This window comes from Ictidomys tridecemlineatus, chromosome 9 (genome assembly GCF_052094955.1).
Source record: "Ictidomys tridecemlineatus isolate mIctTri1 chromosome 9, mIctTri1.hap1, whole genome shotgun sequence".
Taxonomy (NCBI): Eukaryota; Metazoa; Chordata; class Mammalia; order Rodentia; family Sciuridae; genus Ictidomys; species Ictidomys tridecemlineatus.
In genome coordinates this window covers 114,739,641-114,767,238 of record NC_135485.1, presented here as the reverse complement: position 1 = coordinate 114,767,238, position 27,598 = coordinate 114,739,641, and the positions used below count along the sequence as shown (strand labels likewise).

At 32.0% G+C, this 27,598-nt stretch overlaps 1 long non-coding RNA gene across 1 annotated transcript; it reads left to right on the top strand.

The window, feature by feature from the left end:
• The first annotated feature begins 768 nt into the window (after positions 1-768).
• On the top strand, positions 769-27,598 carry LOC144366538 (uncharacterized). The gene is made up of 2 exons (XR_013425591.1): positions 769-980; positions 27,267-27,598. It is a non-coding gene; the product is annotated as an uncharacterized LOC144366538 (long non-coding RNA).

The following is a 27,598-nucleotide window of genomic DNA, read 5'->3' as shown; positions in this document are numbered from 1 at the left end:
GGAAAATTCATTAAAGATTTGGTTAGATTGAACATATTTTACAAAATTAAACAACTCTGTTTACAAAAGAAATTGAAAAATATGAAAGAGAAAAATTTCCTAAAGTATAAGATAGCCTAAAAAATGCAGCTAATCAAAGAATATTTTACAGTTTTCAAAATGTGGTAGAGATTGTAAACATAGCCTGGACTATAGTTCTCACCATTTTTTTATACAACCCTCATAAGCACAAAAACTCATTCTCAAGAGGAAAGTAATCTGAGATTAATTGTTTTAAACAATTTCACTATAACAACAACAAATAATCAAATAAGATCTATTGTATTTTATAACCCAAGCAGAAATTATTTGGGTGCCAGTAACATGAGGTTACATATTATAAAGAGATACCCTTTCCCATACTTAATCACAGACCTCTAAGAAATAGGGATCTTATAGAAGGGAAAGGTTGTACATGAGCTTGTTAATACAGCTTTGTATCGGCAACATTATGAAAACGCAAATAATTGGGAGGGAAGCAGAACTCCAAGAGATCAGCAAGTTTTTCTTTATTCCTCAGTGGGGTAAACCAGTCAGGCACTGGAAGCGTTCATTTTCTGTGTCAAAAATGGCCCCTGAGTTACAAAAGGACTCTGAGTTTATAGTTTACAATAAGGGTGAATTAATCATTGGAAACTTGAGGACATGCTGGTTTGGACAGTCAGGGAACAAGTTGTGCAGGTTAAAATTTTAACTCAGGAAGATAGTTGTAAAAAGTTTAAAGCTCATTATTACTAGGAAAGATAGCAGCTCAGATCCTGAGGGTTGAATATTCAAATCCCACCCATTGCCTTGCTTCTTCCTCTGGGATTTATTGTTTCCCAGAGCTTCACTATTTACTTTTCTCCTTCCAGGATTTGGGAAATGGTAAGACCAGGGCCCAGTGTTTCAGTACCTGCCTCTTTTCTACAACCAATTTTTCCCGGAAAAGGATTTCCTGGGTGAGTTTTAATGTTTGTTTATTTTTTCCCCTCCTCCCAATCCACACCTTCTTTCTGTTTTTCCTGGGGGCTATCTTGTAGGAATATTATTTTCCATTACCCTCCAATATTGATATACCAGAGATAACCAACTTACAAAGAGAAAAGGTTTATTTTGAATCACAGTTTTGGAGTTTGCAATCCATAATCAATTTTCTTCCCTGGCTTTGGGCTTGTGGTGACACAGCACATTTTGTTGGAAGCACATGGCAAAGTAAAACTGCTTAACTAATGAGCGGGGAAGCAAAGACCCAAAGGATGGCCTGGGGTCCCACATCTTTTTCATGTACACACTTACAAGGACCTGAGGACCTCCCACAAGGCCCCATTCTCAAAAGTTACCTACCTTGAAGTAAGGCCATCCTGGGTAACAAGACTTTGAGGGACACATATTAAACCTTAGCAATGAGCCCAAAATGAAAATTTCAGATTATTATTAATTCTTGTTGACCAGAAATTCAGTTACTCCCCTGACCCAGTTTACTCCTGTTTTCAAAAAGGTGATGAATAAAGGCTAATAGTTGCTATTTGAAAACCAGGTATTTTGCAGGATGATTAATAAAAATAGCCTTGTTAAGTAGAAGAATCTATTTTAAAATCATGTTTAAATGCATAAACAGCAATATTGCCACCTTATCCACTTAAGAGTCCATTGGAAAAGCTCTTGGTGTCATGTAGATATATGTGAGTGTTTTATTGTGTTGATTTTATCTGGTGGTAAAGGGTGTCCTCTAGATCGGACATCATTAATAAGGCTTAACATGGACAAATATACTTTTAATATTTCAGCACAAACATTTACTCTTTGCTATAGATCTATTTTTTCTAGTTATTCTGTCTTTCAGACAGAGGAGGAAAAGTAATCTAAAGACTCAATTTTGCTTTCTTTGAAATTTTTCTTCTCCATAGTCATCCAGGAACACATAAAGCCAGAATAAACACTATGATAACACATATAAGCCATGCTTTGGATTCTTTTTGTCTATTAATGGTCTCTCTCTCTCTCTCTCTCTCTCTCTCTCTCTCTTTCTCTCTCTCTCTCACACACACACACACACACACATACACATGCACAATCTCATATATATGACCTTGAGAGAGAGAGAGAGAGAGAGAGAGAGAGAGAGAGAATATATATATATTATATATATATATATATATATATATATATATATATATATATATATATATATGGAGATAGCAAAATAACAGGATAGGAAAGATATGTTTGTAGGTGAGAAAATTGTTCTTGAAATTCAATTGAACTTTCCAAGTCTGTTAGGCCTTTTGTAAAACTCTTCTGCTTGATAATAGAATGCTACTGAGGGCACATTTTGATATTGGCAGTCCTATCAGATAATGCTAAATGTACGATAGGGAGGTCAAGTCTCCTAATTTCCTGACAACATTTTTTAATCTTCCTCAGAGAGTAACCATAAAATTTTTTAAAGAAGGAAAATGCTTTTGCTACAAAAACTTAAATGTTCTAACTTTGGTTATCCTATTATGTATTTCTACAGTCTATAAAAACTTCAACAGGTAGTTCAATACATTAGATAAAAACAAAGACTTACCAGTAGAACTACCTTCTCTATGGTCCCAATGGATGGCACCTTCTTTTGATCTGAGTCTGTGTAAATTTGAGAGCTTTGGGAAAATGTAGAAAACAAGTAAAACAGAACAGGCAAATGTGATAGTTTTGCCTTCATAATTCCAAGAGATCCATTAAATTGTGTCATTTTCATAGTATCAGTGAACATAAGTTGCAGGAGGTGTGTTTTTTTTCTTTTAAAAAGTTTATTTGGCATTTTCTTTTTAAAAGTTTTTTATTTGTTTGAATTAGTTATACATGACAATAGAATGCATTTATACACTTTGATATATCATACATAGATGGGATATAATTCCATTTTTGTGTGTACATGTTGCAGAATCATATTGGTCATGTAGTCACATATATACATACAGTATAATGTCTGTTTCATTCTACTATCTTTCCTATCCCCACATCCCCTCCCCTCCCTTCTCATCACTTTCCTCTTCCTAATCTAAGGTAATGCTATTCTTCCCTAGTGCCCATCTTCTTATTGTGAACTAGCATCCACATACTAGAGAAAACATTCAGCCTTTAGTTTTGTGGGAATGGCTTATTTTGCTTAACTTGATATCTTCCAACTCCAACCATTTACTGGAAAATGCCATAATTTTACTCTTCTTTAAAGCTGAGTAATATTTCATTAAGTATATATACCACATTTTCTTTATCCGTTCATCTATTGAGGGACACCTAGGTTGGTTCCATCGCCTAGATATTGTGAATTAAGCTGCTATAAACATTGCTGTGGCTGTGTCACAATTGTATGCTGATTTTAAGTCCTTTGATATAAACCAATGAGTGGGATAGCTGGGTCAAATGGTGGTTTTATTCCCAGTTTTCTGTGGAAACTCCATACTGCTTCCCATAGTAGTTGCACCAATTTGCAGTTCCACAATATACGAGCGTGTATTTTTTACTGCATCCTCACCAATAGCAATTCATCATATTAATAGACTTAAAAAGAAGAATCATATGATCATCTCAATAGATGCAGAAATAGCATTTGACAAAATACAGCACAACTTCATGTTCAAAACACTAGAAAAATTAGGGATAGTAGGAACATACCTCAGCATTGTAAAAGCTATATATGCTAAACCCAACGCCAGCATCATTGTAAATGGAGAAAAATTGAAAGCATTCCCTGCTAAAAACTGGAACAAGACAATGATTTCTTCTTTCACCACTACTCCATTCATAATAGTATAAAAAAAAGTGGGAATCAATCTAACCAAAGAGGCAAAAGACCTCTACAATGAAGTCTACAGAAGACTAAAGAAAGAAATTGAAGGAAACATCAGAAGATGAAAAGATCTCCCATGCTCATGGATAGGCAGAATTAATATTGTCAAAATGGCCATACTACCAAAAGTGTTATACAGATTTAATGCAATTCCTATTAAAATACTAATGACATTCTTCATAGAAATATAAAAAGCAATCATAAAATTTATTTGGAAAAATAAGAGACCCAGAATAGCCAAAGCAATCCTTAGCAAGAAAAGTAAAGCAGGAGGCATCATAATACTAGAACTTAAACTATACGACAGAAATATAGTAACAAAAACAGCATGGTATTAACACACACATACACACACACCAAAAAAAAATCCACATAAATATAGTTATCTCATCCTAGACAAGGGTGCCAAAAACATTTACTTGAGAAAAGATCAAATGGTGCTGACAAAACTGGAAATCCATATGTAGCAAAATTAAATTAAACCTCTATCTCTCACCCTGCACAAAAAATCAACTCAAAGTAGATCAAAGATTTAGGCATGAGAATATAGACTTTGCACCTAAAAGAAGAGAAAATAGGCCATATCTTCACCACATCAGTACAAGATCTGACTTTCTTAACAAGAATCCTAAAGTGGGCTGGGGATGTGGCTCAAGCAGTAGTGTGCTCGCCTGGCATGCATGCGGCCCGGGTTCGATCCTCAGCATCACATACCAACAAAGATGTTGTGTCCACCAAGAAATAAAAAATAAATATTAAAAAAATTCTCTCTCTCTCTCTCTCTCTCTCTCTCTCTCTCTCTCTCTCTCTCCTCTCTCTCTCTTAAAAAAAAAGAATCCTAAAAAATGCAAGAAGTAAAATTAAGAATCAATAAATGGGATGGATTCAAATTAAAAAGCTTCTTCTCAGCAAAGGAAACAATAGTGGGAAGAGAGTGCCTACAGATGGGAGAAAATCTTTACCAACTGCACCTCTGATAAAGGATTAATCTCTAGGATACATAAAGAATTCAAAAAACTTAACACCAAAACTACAAATAACCCAATCAATAATTGGGCTAAGGAACTGAACAGACACTTCACAATGGAAGAAATATAATTGATCAACAAATATATGAAAAAGTGTTCAACATCTCTAGCAATTAGAGAAATGCAAATCAAAAGTACTCTAAGATTTCATCTCACTCTTGTCAGAATGACAATCATGGAGAATACAGGCAGTGTGTTCTTTACTAAAACAGTAATTTCAAATTATTTGTCACAAAATCTCAAGATCTTACACAATGTAGCAGCATCTTGCATTACATTCCCAAGGCCCTACACAGTAGGTCAAACTCAATAAAAACAGCTAAGTTCTTCCAAAGTGAAAAAAATATATGTACTTTACTGAGAGGCAGTCAGCTAAACTTTTCTGTGGGACTTCTTCTCTTATAAAGTTTAATTACAAATTGAAAGACTCAGATATCAAGTATGGGACTGTGAGCAAGTGTGGTTTTCAAGCAAATCACATTCATGTTCTTTGAACAGGATTTAGCAAAGAGTAATTGATGATTCATTTAAAGATGTTTATAGGAAGAAAACATGAAGAAAGACAAGGAAAACTTAAAGGAGCGGTAGATGATCCATGACTTGGGACCATGAGCATACCCAGCTGGAATTCCTGTGAAGCACTGAACTCTTTTGGTGTCACAGCTCTTGTATGCTATAATCCTCCTAATTAAGTAAAAGTGGGCATGTGTCCACATATTATGTATATATTACACACGCTGTGCTAATGATACGAGGGAGTAATGATACGAGGGAGTGGTGTTATTCCCTTGACCACGTTTCTTCCATTATGATACCTACTGAGAATAATCCGTACTCTAGGTTAATATATCAAGAAGATTCAGATAGTGACCATAACAATCCAAGTAAGACATATGGTAAAGCTAGGAAAAAAAATAATCTTTTTGGAGGTAGAGCTGTTGAAATCAAGTGAATTTTCTGTATTGAATTTCTATTTTCCTTATCATAAGAAAAAGAGGAAGAAGCAAAATTAATGACAGTTACTCTTTCCATGTTATGTTTTGTTTTGCATTATAATTTTGACTATATGTTTATTGTAATTATTTTAATCTTAGTTCCTAATTATTGTCATACAATTACTTGAGAGCAAGTTGGGTGAAAGGGGCTTCTATTGTTTGCTGCTAGACAAGAAAAACAACAAAGAGAAAACACAGAAACCCTAGACACACAAAGTGTTGTAAGTATTGTATACTTGTGCTAGGAGAGCAAAACTATAAAAGTGATTCATAAAATCTAAAGCCCAACTGAAACTTTGGACTCCTTCATATTATTGAACACAGATTCCTTGTTATTTTTTTAACATTACATTATTTTTTTTAAAAAAAGTAGTTCCAAGAATCTGTGAATACTGAAAAAGAAAAAAAAAATGATCTCAACCATTATTCTACTAAATCAAAAGGAAAGTAAGAAGAAATTACCTAGAACCTACTGTTTTGAATGATTTATATTATTGCCCATCACCCAACAGAATAATGACTGAGGACAATTTGAGTGATTTTTAATTTTGAGCCAGAGTAAGAGAGAAAATAAATGTCAATAACTACTTTTATAGTTATTTTAAGTAATTTTAAAAGATTTTTTAGAATTGAGACAGAAATCTACATTCATAGAAATTCAGAATTGATCACTGTTATACTTATTAGTGGTCACTATATTAGTTGCTATATTTACAAATTTTAGTGCTTAACAATATCATTGATTAAGTTAGGAAGTGCACAAATTTCTCATGAGAAGTTTACTTGGATTAAATTTACAATTTGCGAGGAACAGGATGATAAACAAAGTATTTTGGTATCTTCAGTGAAGTAGTCTGTTGTAGAAATAAAGCAATATATAAAATGCTTTTTTTACTCAAAACTATGGAACTAAAATGCAATTTTACACTCTCTATATAAGCCCCAAACTGAGACTTAAATAAAAACCATTGTGTCCACACAATAAAATATTTTACATGATTTCTCAAGTTCTTTTTATAATTCACTTTTTTTGAGTTTGTACAGGATGTTCAACATTTCTATTTACCAACCACTTTAATATCTACATTCTTTCTACTTACTCATGACCTAAGATTGGTGAACAATGATGAGAACTGTGGGATCACAGATACCAAGTCACCTCATGTTACAAAAGTGTTTGTAATTAGATGACATCCAAACTCTATATTCCCACTTTTTCTATCTCCTTTTTTGAGACGTGAAGCTTATCTTTTCAAGTGTAAATATGTGTAAATATTATCATAGATAAGATAACAGGGAAATCATACTGTGGAGTATATATCTACCAAAAAATAATAATATAAAAATATGTTCTACCATATAGGTTAAAAAAATAGAACTCATATTCTTTACTTATTTTCTTCCTTCAATTTGTTTATTTATAAATATATATAAAAATATTAATTGAGCTGATATTACATGCCAGGCATTGTTCAATATGTGTGTGTTCAAATCCTGGTCTGCTTTAGTTAGGTTTTTGCCACTGTTTCCAAAATAATTGACAAGAACAATTTTAAAGGAGAAAAAGCTTATTGGGGGATCACAGTTTCAGAGATCTGTTGATAGATGGGTCTAAAGTGAGGTGGAAAATCATGCAGAAGGATGTGGAGAAGAATGCAGCTCAGTACCTGGTAATTAGGAAGCAACAAAAGTGCTCTACTCACCAGGGACAAAATATATATCCCCAAAGCATTCCCTCTTCCAGCCACATGCTACCTGCTTACAGTTACCACCCACTTAATCCATAACAGTTGATTAATTAACAAGTAGATTAATGTTCTTATAACCCAATCATTTCAATTCCAATGTTTCTTGCATTGTTTTACACATGACTTTTTGGATAACATAATACATCCAAACCATAACATGGTCTTTATTATCCCATTTTGTAAGGGAATCTTGGATCCTAGTTTTTGGCATTCATGAGAACTGCACAGAACTTAAATCATAACTCACGGATTTGTGGATATGTTTAGGGAAATACAAATTTTGATACATTTTGAGTGATAAAATGCTTTGCCATCAGCTAATTTGAATGAATGAATTAAAGTAAACTTGAATATACAAAGATGGTTTTGTCTATATGTGAAAAAATTATTCATCATACATAGAATTTTTGAGACTTCATCTGTCTTTGGAAATGTGTGTTACTGAAAAAATACATATTTGCAATTATTATGTTCAAGTGGCCATTTATGTGGGTTTAGTTGCAAAGATAGCATTGACCTATACCAGCTTTAATAAATCTCAAACTTTCTCCTCCTCATCATCTCCTTCTTCTCTTTATTCTTTTGCTAATTCTGTTCTGATTCATTTGTTTCATCAGTTTATGCTTCTCTCCATTTTTGTCAATTTCTTCTTCTTTTCCTTTCTTCTTTTACTTATTTCTTTTTATTTCTCTCTTCCTCTATTATATTTTTTCTCCTTTTTTTGTTTTTTGATCATCCATTTATTTGAAAAATATTCATAATTGAATTTTAAAAAGTATTTACTTCATTAGTGAATTTACTATGGTCTTATGACAAATATTGAGGACAGATATTCAGTCAAAACTCTAAAGGGTATTAGTTGATACCCAAAGTTCAGACTTCATTTTATCAACTCTGTTCTAAGGCAACAATAAATTATTTTGCAAATGGTAAGCTGAATAAACAATAAGTACAAATATCCCTGGGATCAATATCCAGGGTTTTTACAAATTGTGCTATAATTACTAATATAATTTAACTTTAATTTCATCTGAAATTAAGTTTACTTAATCTGAAAAGAACAAAAGAATGAAATATAGCATATAAGCTAAAATTTCTAAAAGCTATTGACAAATATAGACTTTTCGCACAAATTATTAACTAGGTGACACTTTTAGATCACTGAAGCTTAAAATTGTAAACAATAGCTCATCAACTAGTAAATATCATTGAAATGATGTTCCATTTAATTCAAAATCTCCTATTATTGTCTGGCTGCTACATACTGGCTATTTTTACTTCCAAAATTTTATCTTGCCTTTATTTAGTATAATGTAATATTTATTGTTCTTTTTTTGTACTAAAGAAAATCTCTTATTATACCACTAAAATTTAACCTCTGATACATTTGTTTTCGGCCTAATATGAGCATAACTAAAACTGATTATTTTCATTGCCTGAAATTTCCCAAAATCAGTTAATATGCTTTATATATTTCTAAGATTTTTAAATATATGTCAAGTGTTACCAAAGAAGCAAATTTCTATGCAATTGTATTGTACCATTTCTAGAAATAGGTTATATAGTGCTGTGTGAATTTTGGTCACTAAGAATATCTATATGATTATGGATACACACACATAAACACACATAGTCATTTTACTGTAAAACAGTCACGTACAAAAGATCATGACACTTGATGTTTCCAGGGTGGCAATTACAAATTTAGTACCCATAAAACTTGACAGTAAAAGTAAGAGTATTAATTGCATGGTAGAATTGTCACAAGTATCCCTCCCTATTATTATGGACCACTTATTATTCTCAGATGAAACTACTGAGAATGGAAACATTTACTACTTTACAATAAAAATCAGGGCTTAATTCCTTCATTGAGAATACATAAGTCTTTTGGTTGAGGGTGTAACAAAATGGAAGAATTCCTTGCCTAGCATGTGAGAAGCTCTGGGTTCAGTGAACAAACTGAAAATAAAATATCAATTTCTAGTTATAGATTACTCCTTTTGAAGATCTCCACTCTAACGAATGTGGCTACCATTTATTAAGCTTATAGCATATGTAAACCTAGTCTCAGTCATTTACATACAGAAGTGTATTTCATTTTTATATTCTCTCTAAGGTAGATCCTAATTAATGTCCCTATTCATGAGTGACAAAATTGAGACTAAGTTGAGTGATTCCTTAAGTTCACCCAGAAAGGAACTGCTATATTTATTGTCATAGCCAATACTAGAGTGAATATGACTTGAACAACCATGAAGAAATCTTCATTTTAATCAAAGAATCATTTTTGATGGCTGAAGACTAGAATCACAGGAGGCTTTTAAGTTAAATATCAAACGAAATACTGAACTAAAAGGATGCAGTGTTTCATCAGTTACATTCATAAATTAGTTCAAATTAATGAACTGAATATGATTTTTTATCTACTTAAAGTGGTGCAAAATACTATTAATAATTAAATAAGTGAAGCATATAAAATATGGAGCAAAGAAAAGAAGATGAATCCACGTAATGAAAGGAATAATGTAATATGCCAGGAAAACTTCCTGGTTTTAAAGACATGAATAATGGCTACTCTCCTCTTGACCTGGACCACCATTTAGAGATGGAACGAGGCCTATCATAAGCCATTTATTTTATTTATGAAAAAAATTTCAGTTTGAGTGAATTTCTGTCCTTTACATCTATATAGCCAAATATGAAAGACACAGTGATGAGAATTTACTTACATAGGTTTTCTGTATAAATCATTGCTAAATGCGTATTTCTCTTCCCAACAGGTGTTGAACATGAGTCTGAAGTGTGTATATGTGTGTAGAATTGTTTGTGACATTCTACTTTTGATATCAGAGTTCAATTCATCTGAATTAAGAATGAAGCATTATATTCAAAGTATTTAAAGTCTGTTGAAGACATGTGAAATTCTTTAGCAGAGTACAGATGTTTTAAACCAAACAGAGGGAAAAAAACGTAAAAAATAAATATATATTAGGATCTCTGAGGGTATACTTTTCTCATAAAGCATTTAATGATTTCATATATTGTTCTGACTAGGTTTGTGGAAAAAATTTATAAAGCAAAGCATATTCTAAGTGTGCATGAGAATCAATCATGAGAATAAACTAAAGACTGCTAATGACAAAGTAAGTTGAGTCAACTTCACAAAGTCTGTAGATATCAGAGTTTTCTAACTTTCAACATACACCAATACCTAGAGATAATAAGTGTTATAGTCAATAAATAATGCTATAACACCATATAACAAAATCATGAGTTGAATCTGATTACCACTGAATGGTGAGATAATTTTATCATTTCCAAGACCAAGTTCAGTGATGTCACATCTGTTGCTTAGTATTGGCCATAATGGACTGTTTACAGTATAAAGATTATGAGACTGGAAAGTTATTTTCCCCTAGATAATCTGTTTGCTAGAACTTCTTTTTGATATAACATACCTTATATATTGGCTCATTATAAATGTAAAATGTTTTCTTTAATGAAAAACCTAAAGTATAGATTCATTTATATAGTTGTAATGAAGTGTTGCATATCATATAGCATGTAATGTAGTCTAACATCAGAAAACTTTTGGAAGGGAAGCTACATCATTAGTGTTTAAAATGAAGTAAGGTGTAAAATGTGGGTTAAAAAAAAGTAGAAAAGGAGAAGAAGATGGAGTAAGACTAGCCAGAGAGATACTGAACCAATAAATACATGCCTGATTTGGAAGATGACAACTCTAACGAATGCTCTCAATTTAAGTAGGACTTCCCCAAGTGAAAAATGTTGGAAAGGGCATTTTGACCAAAAGGGAGACAAGATGTCTGAGATGTGGTTCAGTGGTATGGCACTTTTCAGCAAGGCCCTAGGTTTAAGCTTCAGAACCAAAATAAAAATGTTAAAACAAATTTTAAAAAGAAACAAGGTGGAGATGATAATTATCATCTAAATTAATTATAATCTAAATAAATGAATTACTTTTTTCATGAAAACTCTATCCGTACACATATGCATATATACACATATGTGTGTATATATATGCACATAGATGTGCACACATACTCATACATCTAAAATATATTTCACATAAGCTCATATATAGAGAAATAAAACTATATAAATGCATATATCTATATGTGTGTGAGAGTTTGCACAAATACACACATGTGTATATAATTACCATCTCAACCAAATTGTAGATTGGTATATCATTGATTTATATTCTTATGCAAGCTCCCTATAATACCTTAGATGGATTGGTAGTAAACTGATTCAGACCACTTCTGAGTATTTCTATTCTATGCAAAAAGCTGAAAATATCTCAGGATTGAAAGAGAAAGGGAAGCACCTTTGAGTAATTTGAAAGGATTTAGTGAAACTGCAACACTGGACACAGAACAAAGGGAAATGAAAGGGATGAGGCCAAAAACATAGATAATGGATGGGATTTTAAAGACTTGAAATGACTTTTTTGAAGGTTTTTAGGAGCTGCTGAAAAATGGTTAATGCAGTAGGCAATATTAGCCCATCTATTCCTTTGAATTTTGAAAGGATCACTCTGTCATGGTGCAAAGATAGACTGAAAGGGAATAAGACTGGAGCTTGGAGAGAACAATATAGATCCAAATAAGAGATAAAAAGGACAAAAATTCAGGAATCACCATGGGAATCAAATAGGTGGAATATCAAAATGATTGGACATTGCAGTGAGAAGCTGAGAGAGAGTTAACCTTCATGGGTAATCCTCAAGGTTCTGGTTTGAGATGTTTTCTATATGGGGATATTTATTAAGATAAAGAAAGGAAAATAAAATGCTGCATAGATGATAAGAAAACTTGTTCAACTTTATAGTATTTAAAGTATCTAAGCTTTACAAGCAGGAAATTATTATGTTTCATTCAGATATTTTATTATTATGAAAATTAACATCAATAGATAGTTTTTGATTTAAATAATGGCAAGTGTATTTTCCTCTACTCCCATGATATTGAATTACAATGTTAGATTAAATTAGAAGGAATAAAACTCTGTTTTTTTAGAATTCATATAATGAAGATGAAATATTTTAAATGTGCAGACCTAGTTACCACAAAACCAAAATTCCCTAGCTTCTACTCTTATTTTAAAAGACAGTAAAGTTAATTTTGAAAAACAAATTTATCCTTGGCAGTTAAGAAAGAGATCTTTCTTTGATAACACATTTTTTGAAATATATTTTGATAAAATATTTTGTTGTGTTCACATGAAAATCCCTGTCACAAAAGTGGTTTCTTGGCCCAGCATGATGGCGCCCGCCTTCTGGCATAATCCAGAAGCACAGGAGGTCAAAACAGGAGGATTGTGAGTTTAAAGGCAGGCTCAGCAATTTACTGAGGCTCTAAGCAACTCAGCGAGACCCTGTCTGTAAATAAAATACATAAAAGAGCTAGGGATATTTTTCAGTGGTTAAGTGACCCTGGGTTCATTCCCTGGGACAGGAAGGAAGGAAGGAAGGAAGGAAGGAAGGAAGGAAGGAAGGAAGGAAGGAAGGAAGGAAGGAAGGAAGGAAGGAAGGAAGGAAGGAAGGAAGGAAGGAGGAAGTGAGGGAGGGTGGGAGGGAGGAAGGGAAGGGAAAAGAAGGAAAGGAAGGAAGGAAGGAATGTGTTTTCTTACTAACAAAGTTGTATTGGTATTAGTATTTTCTTTGTGTCATTTGCCTGTTGTGTACATGTATTTATGTATATTTGCTGAAAATTCTAAATGAAGAGCATGATGGATAATATTTTATTTAGTTTTTTATTCCCATGACATTGTAATTTTGTTCATTTACAGTTGGTGTTTGTAGCATAGTTTTTCTGGTTATTATAAGTAGTTTCATAAAAGTTTATTTTATAGAGCTATTGGAAATATTGTTTGACACATACATGAGTCAGTAGCAACAAATTTAGCATCTAAATGAGTTATCCCACAGGATGTCACATCATGGTCATTGAGAAGAGTAAGGTGGCCCTCAAAGAAAGATTGGATCCCCTTCTTGTGGTTGTACATGATGTATAGTTACACTGTTCATGTATTCATCTAATTAGAATAAGTTAATATGTATGTATGTCAAAATACACTCTGTCATGTGTATCTAAAAAGAACAAATTTTAAAAGTTTAAAAAGAGATATTTGCAGACCGAAGCAGTAAAAAGCTTGTTCCATATGTATAATTTAAAATTTTAAAGAATTCTTAACAAGGAAATAAGTGAGAAAGTTCATGACATACTGATTTTTCCCCTGATGACTACTTTGATTTAAAAAAATAATATATATATATATATTTTCAACAAATAAAAATTAAAACAAAAAGCTTGGAGAAATACACACAATCTGAGGAACAGAAATGCATACATGGTTTCCCCTAAATCCTTACTGTTTAAAATCTTACCTGTCTTAAGTCTGATTTAAACATTTGACTCAGTGTTAAATTAGAATTTAGCTGATTTAATCACCTTTTTTTTTTTTTACTGTTTGTTTAACTGTAAGTATAAACTGCAGTCAATACAATAAGTATGTGTTGTTTTCTGAGGGTCCACATTTCAGATACTTAGGATCTTCAGTCTGCTTAAAGTAATAATTGTTAGAGGTACTTGAATCTTGAGTTACTGTCACCATATCATTGGAATGAAGACATTAGATATTCTTTCTCCAATCACTTACAATGTAGCTGGTTTGGCAGATAGGAGCAGTGTCCTTAGGAAAAGACAGCACTAGTCCATGTTTCCATTGATGTTTAACTTCTTCTTTCTGAAACAAGATTCCTTTGGTTAAGTAAGAAATTTCCTCTTCTTTAGGAGGTGTTTGATTAAGATTTGTACTTTAATCATTAAATCCAAGGGGGAACAAGAGCAAACCTATATAGTAAGAAGAAAAAAAAATGTTACAGTTCTAAGGTTTGGACCTAAATCCTTAGTCAATGTTAAGAACAGAAACACTTAAAAAATCCCTTCTATTATAAGAGAAATGAAGCAAGGTTTCTGGATTAAGTGTTAGCTTTTCTTTTTATGTTGATAATTTGACAACTAGAGTCAAGAGTCTCTGCCTGTAGTTTTAAGATGCTGACAGCAATACATAAATACATATTCCAAAACAAAAGAATGAAATACAAGAATGAAACTGCATTGAAATAAGATTATATATATATATATATATATATATATATATATTTAGAGAGAGAGAGAGAGAGAGAGAGAGAGAGAGAGAGAATTTTTTTGAAATTTTATTTTTCGCTGGACACAACATCTTTATTTTATTTTTATGTGGTGCTGAGGATTGAACCCAGCGCCCCGCGCATGCCAGGCGAGTGCACTACCACTTGAGCCACATCCCCAGCCCCAAAACTATATTTTAAAGGAAGAGTGATATGATGGTGTTGGTTCCCCATATCAATAGCTTCAATAGCAGAAGTAGCAGCAAATGTCAGGAACTGGCACTAAGGATTTAGAAAATATTTACAAGAAGTGTTCATGGTCTTTTGTCTGTACTCTTGAGCACACACACAAAAATACATAAAATGATAAAGTAGCTTAACAAAATTTAATCTCATTGGATTCTGTAGCATTGGATAGCATAAGGAAAAGTGAGTTTAAAAGAGAACCCAGATAGAGTCATATGACAAATACAAACTTAACTCCAACATATGCATGTACACCTGAATTCTTATAAGTATTTGGGAAGTCACTTTCCAATATGAATGAAACTTTAACCAATTTCAACAACCAAAACATGTTTATATTTATTGTTAAAGTGAGATTTGCATTTGTATTATTTTCATCATGTATTCTGAATATCAGTCTTTTGCCAGTGTATTTTCTCCCAATGTACAGCTTTCTTTCTAGTCTTTCTCTTTTCCAATAATCTCTTACTATTGATTTAAGATTACTCTAAGAGGATTTCATTATGAATTAGTGGGAGTATTCGTTTTCCATTTATTCATTGTTCATTATTGGGCATATAGTTGAGATTCATTATTGGCATTATTATATATTTTATTTTATATAAAATTAACATTACACTATATATATTGAATGTATTAATATATTATGTATATATTGCTATGTAATCTGTTAATATAAGATTATAATTGTATATATAATTATATATAAATGGGATTCATTATTGACAGAATAATTATATTTTTATCTTCAAAATGGATTATTTGAAGAATCTCAATTATATATGTCATCAGATAATCTTAACAGGTCAAATAATACCACGCATTAACATATAGATTACTGTAATTGTGAAAATTTAGAACTGTAAAAAAGTCCATGAGCCTGAGATGCAGAAAATAAGTGATCCATTGAATGTCAAAATGGATCAAAATGTTTTCAAATATGTGTAATACACAAGGTTACTCTGCAGGGTTCAATAAAAATCTCATTTCAACTTAATAAATATATACTTGTGTTTGCCTTAATAAATATGCTTTAGTTTTAACTTCATCCTTAATCAAGCCTATAATGACATGAGATACATATATGAATGAATGAGAAATATTACAGAAGCCAAATGACAGGAAAGAATTAAAAACCTAAAGAAAATATTAAAGATATTCTGGCATTTTAATTACATGGCCTCACAGATTCTGTGCTTATCTATGAAGAAAAATCTAAAGGTGAGAATGGATGTAGAAGCAATTTAGACAACATGTGAAAAGGAAATGATTTGCCATGTTTACTTTGTCCAAGATACGCATTTTCCAAGTAAACACAGAGTTCCTGATGTTTTTCAGGTGAATTTAAAGTCCCAAACAAGACATTTCAATCAATGAAATATGCCGTATGACATTTTGTAGTATCTAATCATTCAGACAATAATGATGATCATGTTTATCATTAATGATTATCATTACAAATAAAATAATAATATTAAATTCTATATTCAAGTAGCTATAAGTTCAGACAAGTTAAATTTTAATGTCATGTATAGATCATACATTTGGATGTCATGCATTCTAATATGCCACTTTTGCTTGGACAAGTACACAATATTTATAAGTGTCAATATATCACTGAATCTCACCATATATATATATCAATATATCAACATATCAATATATATATATATATATATATATATATATATATAGAGAGAGAGAGAGAGAGAGAGAGAGAGAGAGAGAGAGATTTCTATAAAGAATTTTTTTTAACATTTTCCATCTGGTTCATGCATATACCAAAAAGCTCATTCTGAGTCTACTTTGATGACTTTTGAGAAAACTACAGTACACCCATGTAACCATTATATAATCAAGGTGTAGAACATGCTCATCACTTGAGAAACTTTTTTTGTGTGCTTCTCAAATCACTTTGTTTTTCAAATTAAACAAACATTTCATTTTCAATTATCATAGATTTATTATCAAATCCCATCATTTCTTCTAACAGTATAATACATTTATGTATGTAGTTTTGTGTATTTACCAGCTTTAACCATTTCATTGATCTTTTCAAAACCACCTCATAAGCTTATTTTTTTTCTATTTTTCCCATTTATTATTGCATTAACTTACCATAAGTATTAACTGTTTTTCAAAATATGTTGAGTCAGATTTTTACTTCATTTACTAGCTTCTTAAACTCTAAGTGTAGATTATGGTCTTAAGACTCTTATTCTTTTTTCATATGAGAATTTCACTTTTTACATTTTATAAATGTGTTTGCCAATACTAAATATTTATTATAAAAAATGTGCTACTTTTCAATATTGATGGATTCTCTAAACATCCATTTTTATAAACTTCTGACAATAATTTCGTAATCAGAGGATAAAATCTATTTATTTTCAACAATTAAATTCAATTAGACTTATTTTATGACCAACTACTCAGTCTATAATTATGATTGTTTCATGTGCACTGTAAAAATACAAACTTTGGTTATGCATAAAATTCTAGTTCTATATTTGTTATGCAAGTTATGAAACATTTAAACTTTGGTCAATTTTTGCATTCCAAAAGTTAAAATAAAAACATGAGTGGATTTTATACATACTTACCATTATGCCACTCTTGATTAATATTTGCAAATTTCCATCTAGCAATATTTCCTTTTAATGTGACATTTTTGTATATCCTAGAAATGAGTTCCCTTTAATTTTTTAAGTGTTTAAATTACTTTTATATTTGAAAGGCATTTTCCCCTAATTTTATAGCTCTAGTATGATATACTTCTATCTCTCAGATATTTAATGTACTATTCTATTTACAGTCTGGCTTTTTTATTTCTCTGAAGTCCAATATCAGTTTTCACTTTGTTGTAATGTGTTGTTTGTCTGTTTTCTGACTGATAGAAAATTTTCTTACTTTCATTTGATTCAGTTTGATTGATATAATTTTCACTGCATTAATCTTAAAATTTGAAGATCAATAAGTTTAATAATTTTGTAAAATTTGGACATTTTTTCCTTCAGATATTTTTCTGTCCTTTTTTTCCTATTTTTTCTTCTCAGATTCCATGTCTGCAGGTTGGAACACATAATGTTTTTACTGATGTTCCAATAATTCCAACAATTTGTTTTCGATCTTCCCATTTCCTGTGTTTTGGGTTGAATCAATTCTATAGGTGCTTAAAGTTCGATAATATTTTCTTATTTAGTGTCATTTTCTTTTTTTCTTTTTTTTAAGGTTTGTTTTTTATTTTTATTTTTTTATTGGTTGTTCACAACATTACAAAGCTCTTGACATATCATATTTCATACATTAGATTCAAGTGGGTTATGAACTCCCAATTTTAGCCCAAATGCAGATTGCAGAATCACATCGGTTACACATCCACAATTTTACATAATGCCCAATTAGTAATTGTTGTATTCTGCTACCTTTCCTATCCTCTACTATCCCCCTTCCCCTCCCCTCCCATCTTCTCTCTCTACCCCATCTACTGTAATTAATTTCTCTCCTTGTTTATTTTCCCATTCCCCTCACAACCTCTTATATGTAAATTTGTATAGCAATGAGGGTCTCCCTTCATTTCCATGCAATTTCCCTTTAGTGTCATTTTCTAGTATATTCCTCCATTATTATACACACACACACACACACACACACACACACATATAAACTCACACACATATCTTTATAATTTTTCAGTATTGTATTTTTATTTCTGGAATTTTCATTTGGGTTTTTGAATTTTTTTATACATTTTTTTAGTATATTAATGTTTTGATTTGAAGTCTTAAGCATGTTTATTATGATAGCTGCTTAGATCTTTGATAACTGCCTCAATTTATATCACTTATGAATCTATTTATAGTCTCTTTTACTCCAGATAATAAGTCATATTTTCCTTTTTGTGAATTGACTACTGACGTCTCACTGGATATCAGTCTTAAGGGATATTAAGTTTCTGAAATCTTGGATTTAAACTCTCTTTTTGATTACCATATTAATTATGCCTACTAATGGAGCTCTGTGCTATTTTAATACATGCATATGTTATTTGAATCAAATTCAACCTTCATTTATTCTCTCTCTCCAACCTTTTCCTTGCATTCAAGTTGACATTTTTGTTTTTAGCTTCCATATACAAGAGAGTACATGAAATATTTCTCTTAATTTAAGGAACATCTGTGTTAGTCAACTTTTTGTTGCAGTAATCAAATATACCTGACACTTATAAATAATTTCAAGGAGGAAAAGCTCAGTTTCAGAGGTTTCAATCCATGGTCAGCTAGGTCCATTGATTTGGGTCTGAGGTGAGGCAGAACATCATAACAGAAGGGTATGCTGGGGGAAAATGCTCAGGTCATAGCTCTCAGGATAAAGGGTTGAATCTGGGAAGACACAAGATGTAGTTACAAAAGGCCCACCTCAGTTGCTTACTTCCTTCACATGTCCCAACTGCTTACAGTTTCCACTACCTTCCAATGTTCATTGAGCTATCAGTAGATCAGTTTACTGAAAGCTCAGAGCCTTCATGTTCCAATCATTTCCTAAGATCCCCACTTCTGAATATTGTTGAAATGGGGACCAAGCTTTCAATACTGGAGATTTTGGAGGACATTCCAGATGTTGAAGTACATTCTGGCAGTCATTTAAATCATTTAAATAACATATTAGCTTGATGTTGTTCTTGCTGTTTTTGAGTGCAAATTTAGATTATCCTTTCTTATTGTGCTAATTGAGTTATATTTACAAATGCCCTAGCAACAATGTCTCTCAAATTTGTTGGTACAAATTTGAACATCTTCCCACTTTTGCTGAATTCTGAATTATTACCACATACCCTATCTGTTCTTTTCCAACAGTCTCAGTTTCACACCTTTTGAAGTAAGGAAAAAAAAAAAAACAGACAAGTAGAAAGCCAGAGAGGTCAGGTAGAATGTCCTATTCAACTTGGTCCTCTAATATCTCATAGCTCTTTCATTATTTGTTTAAAATTTTTCATTTATTTAGCATGAGCAAGCCTCATTATAATTGCTGCTTTACAGGTAGAGTAACCTTCCTCAGACCTGTTGTTTTATTTGACTCTATCACAAAAGTTATAATTTGTTATAAGGCATGTTAAATCTAATCACACGGCTTAATGAAGTGTACCCTTCCTATAATAGCCTTTCTTCATTGATATTGAGGGACACTTATGTCTAAAATTAATATATATATATATATATATATATATATATATATATATATATATATATACATACATACATACATACATACAGAAAAGGATCTTTCTTTTTTAATGCTGCAATGTTTTAGGGATTCTTTACTAAGCCTCAGATGAACATGCTTAGCAATATTCACCATATTTTAACTTACTTTTTAATATACCTGGTAGTTATTTAATGTAATTTAATGATGATGATTGTCAAAGAGAAATGCTTGATAATGACAATGTGACCATAAAATAAGCAAATATGTAATTTTATGGATTAAGGGTAGCCTAAAAATTTATTCCTTATACAGAAAGTTTGTATCTATTCTCTATCTTCCAATTACTAGGACAGATGATTAATTTGACAAACTATTCTCTCTTTTCTCTTTGATTATGTTATTTGACAAACTATTCTCTCTTTTCTCTTTGTTTTTATGGTTTGGATCTCCATATTCCTCCAAAAAACGTATGTTGAAGAATTGGTCGCTAGTGTGGCAAGTGATTGGATCACAAGATTTCAGACCTCATGAATCCTCTTATGAATTCATGGCTTAATGAGTTTTGGGGAAGGGGTTTGTTATAAAAGGGAGCTCTCTCTCTCTCTTACTCTCTATCTCCCCCCTCTTCTTTATGACCACCATGAAGTGAGCATCTTTGCTCCATCAACGATTCCTGCCATAATGTTCAGTCTTGCCACAGAACCAAAGTGATTGATAAGGACATGTTATCTAGGCTGAATACTCTAAAACTATGAACCAAATATAAATTGTTCCTTCTTTTAAGTTGTTCTTTCAGGTATTTTGTTACAATGATAAAAGGAGGCTAGCACATTTATCTTGTTCTTACTTTATTGTACTTTTCTCTCTGTGTCATCTTTTATATGATTAAGAATTTTTTAAGATAGTGGACCCTAGGGCTGAGGTTATGGCTCTTTTGTAGAGCATTCGCTTCCCACGTGTGAGACCCTGGGTTTGATCTGCAGCACCACTTAAAAATAAATAAGTGAAATAAAGTTATAAAAAAAAGAAGATAGTGGACCTTAGTGATAATAACGTCTTTTACAATTAGACAGTCAATTTCTTTTCTACGTAACATACTGGAATATGCAGATATGGCTCAATCTTTGTTGGAGATTGGGTATAAGCCTGAAACGCTATCTTTTCACCATCACCCCGGATTCGATTTGCCTAGACTTGATTTTTTAAAAATCTGTTATTTGATAATTATCAGTAATCCTATATATGTAAATCATCATTAGTTTGGAAAACCTAGCTTCCTCAATTTTCTGGCTTATAAAGGCATTTAGAAGAGCAATTTTATGAAGATAACAATAGAAAAAATTCATCAGTCAGTGGAAAGACAGCACATATAAAAATATAAAATATGGACATTATGGCAATGAAAGCAGGTAGTACTATACTTGGGCTTTTTTGTATGGTCTTTTTTTTTTTTTAAGTAGATTTGACTATTTGGAGATGAGTAGTTCACTTTAAAATGTCTTCCCTGTAAAAAGAAAAGAGAAAATGAAAACTCTGCAAAAAGATACATTAATTTTCTTGTCAATTTCATTAAGGAAGAGGTGAAACATGAATTTGAAAGCAAAACAAAAACAAAAGCCTGATATAAGCCCACAATTATTCTATTAGATCTTAGTTTCATTTATCCTTTTTTTATTGTTAAAGGGATATTGATCATGTGTTATTTTCATTCAGAGTTTATCATTATGTCACATTGCAAATTATAATGATTTTTTTTCACTTATGGATGTCCTTTCCTTACTAAGCTCATTGGTTTTATGCTCCTCACTACATTTTTCTGTGCATGTTTCCCTCTGTCTTATGAGTTGTTCAAGTCATCCTGCTATTTCTTATACTATGAGGTGACTGCTCCAAGCTGACAAGTATCACTCAAACTCAAACACACTATGTTAGCAGACACTTCAGAGAAGTTACTGTAAATCACTTTCTTAATCTAGGGACACCGTTTTCCTACCTGATTATTTCTATTTCTGGGATCAACATGAAAAGCTGTATACTATCTTGCTGGGTAGCTTCAGGACTCTATTCATAATAAATAGCTTCATATCTGAAATGTCTGGACAAAACACTAAGAGAAGGTACTTCTAGTTTCATCCCTCCTACACTGACAAGCAGAGAAGTTGAGAGACATTTCAACCAGCTACACTTCTGAGCCACTCCAGCAGTCAGAAAAGTAAATATCACAAAAGGAGAATATTTTTAATAACACCTGGATTTTGCTTTCTTGAGGTACATTACTGAAGAAATGAGGATGGAACAACAGTCTGGAATAGGATATAAATATTCACAATTTCACCTTCCTCCGTGGGAAAATTCTAGCATTTTTATTTAATAAATTTTCTTTTTTACACACACACACACACACACACACACACACACACACACGTTTTGGGTTATTTTTCACTATTTTGTAATTACTTTCCTTTTCCTTTAATTATCTTATCCTTTAATTATCCTGTTTTTCTTTTTCTAATGAGAAATGATTGCTCATTTTGTTGTTGTTGTTTTTAAATTTTCTGTTTGGGTTGGGGTAGGTTAGTTTTGTTTTGTTGTACTTGTTTGCTTGGTTTATTGATTTTACTGTCTTCATTTCTTCCTCTAATAGCAAAATATGGTGTTCTCTCTGTTCTATTTCCTAACTTTCTCACTCTTTCAGGACTTCATGTGCTACCTATCTTCTAATTTCTCTACTGTCAACTTTTGTATATTCCAACCCTCCTTTTGCCTTTATATCCCAACTTCTTTATACTTAATGAATTGTATCTTTAACATCCTCATAATCTCTATAGATTATCCCTTTGTGGCATGGAATATTTATGCCCCAAATGTTGTTGCACATACACCCATATGTGTATATGCATATATGAGTCAGTAATTAATGAGTGGAGTGCCATCAAATTAAAAAGCTTCACTGGGGCTGGGGTTGTGGCTCAGAGTTAAAGCACTGGCCTAGCATGCATGAGGTACTGGGTTTGATCCTCAACACCACTTAAAAATAAAATAAAGATATTGTGTCCATCTACAACTAAAAAAATAAATATGAAAAAAAAACCTTTCAGCACTGCAACAAAAATGATAAAGAGCATGAATAGAGAGCCTACAATTAGAAGAAAATCTTTGCCAGCTGCTCCTCTGACAGGAATTAATACCCAGAATTTGTCAGGCACGGTGCCACATGCCTATAATCCCAGCAGCTCGGGAGGCTGAGGCAGGAGGATGGCGAGTTCAAAGATAGATATTTTGAAATATTGGTTATAGTGGAAGTGGTTTAAATTGTTTAGTGCTATACTTTCATATTTTGGGATTTCTGTCTTTGTGCAGTGTGCTTTTTTAATAAGCATGCAATTTGGTCTGTGTTTGACTAAATTGAATTGAAAATAGCTCAAGCCATGTGGAAGGTTGATATCTATTGAATTAGTTAAAATAAGTTCAATGTTGTAACAGATAAACCCTGACATTTTAGTGTATTAAATGAGTTCGTTTATTGACCCTGAGAAGTGTGGCTTACCACTGTCACATAAAGTTTATTGTGGCTGGAGTTCTACTCAAGAGAGTTATTCAGGCACCCCTACTGATGGAGACTCTACTTTCTTTGACATTTGACTTCTCATATCACTTTTGATTTTTAAAAAAAGAAAATAAATATCTGTCAATTGTAAAGAAAGTGAAACTTCTTTGGGGCTTGTCCTGAAGTAGATTTCAAATTCAGAAACCACAACTACAACTAATGTCAAGAACTCTCTGAAATGTGTACTCAAAACAATATGTCAAGTGTGGAGAACAGCTAGTCTGTTGCTAGAATCAATGACAATAGTTCTTTCAAATGCAACTGTAATATTTTCTGGAACCAACATTTTTAAGATACACTGAATAAAATACAAAATGCAATTTGTATATAGCAAGGCCAATTCCATGTACAAATTTTATTTATAAGAATTTAATTTTTACAGATTTGGTGCATATTATGAAATGATATTTAAAGTCTCTGTTAGAATACTATATTATAAAATATATGTTGAAATACAGTTATCTACATCTTAATTTATTTATTTCAATTTTTTAATATTCTCTGTATTAGTGAAAACCCATTTCTAAACTAGAAAATTTGTATGGGTATACTTGTTATTATTAGATAGGCTATGCTGCAATAATTTAAGTTTAACTTTAAGTTCTATATTGTTTATCACAACAAAAATCACTTCTAAGTCATGCTATGTATCTGTTGAGGGTCATTGAAAGAGGTCTCTTACACATAGTCACATAAAGAGTTTGGATTAAATAGATGTATTTGCTCAAAGTGGGGAAAAGTAAGTTATACATATATAGATTATATATCACTTCCACTTATAAATCATTTTCCAGAGCAAGAAACTTGTCTTTTTCTAACCTCAAGTTGGCTTGGAAATGTGTTTTAAAGAGCAATTGGTTACATATTTTTAAAATCCTATTGGGATCAAATATTAGCAAGAGTTTGAGGACAATATTTTTAAGGAAAGTTAAAGGAAAATCTGGGTGTTCAATTTTTATCTGTAAGTAAAAAGAATGAATCATACTTAGGTCCCACCCTCATTGCCTAATAAATATAAACCTAATTTTCTCCTAAAGTTCCCATCTCCAAGTACCATTGCACTAGGTGTTACAGTATCAACATAAGAATTTTGGATTACCTCTGTCTCTATAAAATTCATGTCCTCTCAATAGCAAAATACATTTATTCTATCCCAATACCTTCAAAGTCTCATTCCAGTATTTAGATGTAAAGCCCAAAGTCTCACGTAAATATCATTTGAATCAGATTTGATTGAGATTCCAGGCAGGTATCATCCCAAGGCAAAATTTCTCTCAAGCTGTTAACTTGTTAATAAAGATGCTTGAAAAATACAATGGTGGAGTATGCATGAGAGAGACATCCCATTTTCAAGTAGAGCAATCAGAAGGAATAAAAGCTTAGAGGGTTATAAGCAAGTCCAAAACATAACAAGGCAAATTCTATGAGGTCCTAACTCTCAAGAGTAATGCCTTCTGGACCCAGTAGGGCAGGGGTCATACTTTCCTATGTTCTGAGGGGACACTTCCCACCTCTTCCTCCCCAAGTTCTCCAAAGGTAGAGCTTGTGCTTCTCAAAGGTCTCATAGGTGACTCTGTGTCCCCAGACTCCATACAGCTAAAGCCTTTCCTACTGATTCTGAAGTGATTCCCCCAAGCCTTTGAAATTAAGGAAGAATCCCTGATAATTTCTAAATTGCGGTTGATCAGGGTCATTCTTTCTGTCTTTAAGAACAGTGCACACTTACAGATGAATAGATCTATGCTCTGGTCCTCTATGTTCTAAAAATTCTAACTGCCTTCCTTCATTTGGTCTTCCATTCTCTGTTCCCTGTAATTCGAACCGGCAGCAACCTCTCTGATTTAATTCTATGTCTATTTTTGGAATTCTCTGGGATGACAGACTAGGTACATGGTTCTCAGAGTGACTTCCTTATGGAATGATCAGTCAGCCACACCCTTGTTATCGTAAATATACTTTCTCAAGTTCTGCAGTATGAACCGCCTGATAATTTTTCATCTTTAATAGTTCCTTTTTAAATAACAATTCCTTCTTCAATCAATTTCTCTCTTATTATGGTTTGCTGTAAGAAGTTAAAAGGAGCCAAGCCACTCTTCTTTTTTTAGAAATCTCCTTAGCTAAATATTTGATTTTACCACTCTCAAACTCTACTTTCCACAAAGTACTAGAACATGGGTACAACTCAGCCCCATTATGATTAAAAAAAAAAAAAAAAACTTCCCTCTGGTTTCTGATGACATGCTCATTTCTCTGTGAAATCTCATCAAATTGCAATATTTGTGCCAATATTCCATTTATGATTTTTTTCCTGAGAATTTTTTGAACCCTCACCACAATCACCACTAGAAGATTTTTTTGTAGAATACATTTAAAATTATAGAAGCCTCTATATTCAACATAGTTCTGAGTCACCTCCACATTTTTAGATACTTATTATAATAACACCCCACTTCTCTGTATTAATTACTACCTTAATTGGCTCAGGATGCCATGAAAAATACCATAGATTAAGCAGAGACACATGTTTCTCAGTTATGAATGTTGGAAGGTCCAAAATCAAGGTGTTGACGAATTTGGTGTCTAATCAAGGCCCAATTCCCAACTTGCACAGTTGCCTTATCTCTGTGCTTAAATGGTACAAAAGAGGCAAATAGAGAAGGAGATAGAGAAAGAGTGTGAGCTACTCATGTCTCATTTCCTCTTCTTAGAAGTGCACAGATCCCATCATCAGGGCACTACATTATGACATTATCTAAAACCAAAAATTAATTCCCAAAAGTCTCACTTCAAGATAATTTGAGGAGTTACAATTTCTACATATGAATTGTCTGGAGACACAAATATTTAGCCCACAGTCTCCAGGAAGTAAGGCAGATAAAACAACATGACATTTTTAAAGGTTGTAATAGACTTTTGCAATTTAGAAGTCTCTATCCATTGAAAATATTCCAAAGGAATTTGGGCTATTTTAGATGAAAAAATAGCCGGGAGAACTCATTTCAAATAAGCTTTTACTAAAATGAATGATAAAAAAGTATTTTCAAATGGAAAGAAAATGTTAGTTTAGAAACATTACGATTCACACCAATAAAGGAGATTTATGAAGATGGAAATGTGTGGCAAGTATAAATAAATACTTCTTTAAAACTTATAATTAACTGTCTAAAGCAAAAATAATAATTTATTCTGAAGTTTGGAACTAATATAAAAGGAAAATATATGATAAAAATCATGAGATTTTGAAAGAGTCCAATTTACTCAATAGATTTTCCTAATGTCATCCCAAATTTATTGCTACCAAATCATAAAAATTGCAACAAACAAGACTAGTTTTTAAGTTATTTGGTTATTAAATATTTTCTTTCTTTTTCTCTTTCTTTTTTTTTCTTGTTTGTTTTCAGAAAGAATCTTACTATGCTGCCCAGGCTTACCTTGAACTCCTGGTCTCAAGTGATCCTCCTGCCTCAGTCTCCCAAGTAGATACAACTATAGGCTCAAACCACTGCACTCAGATTTTCTACAATTTCTGACATAAATATTTCAAACATAAGTTGTACTTATTTGAAAATTAAATTATCCATTACTAAAGTTAAAATGGCAAAATATATCTTCCTGTAGTAGTTTTGTATGTGCATGAAACATATAAGAATAAATTTAAGGTGTGAATCTTCACTGGAACCACTTTTCTCCAAAACTTGTTTGAGAAATTATTGAATAAAAAACATTTTTAAAA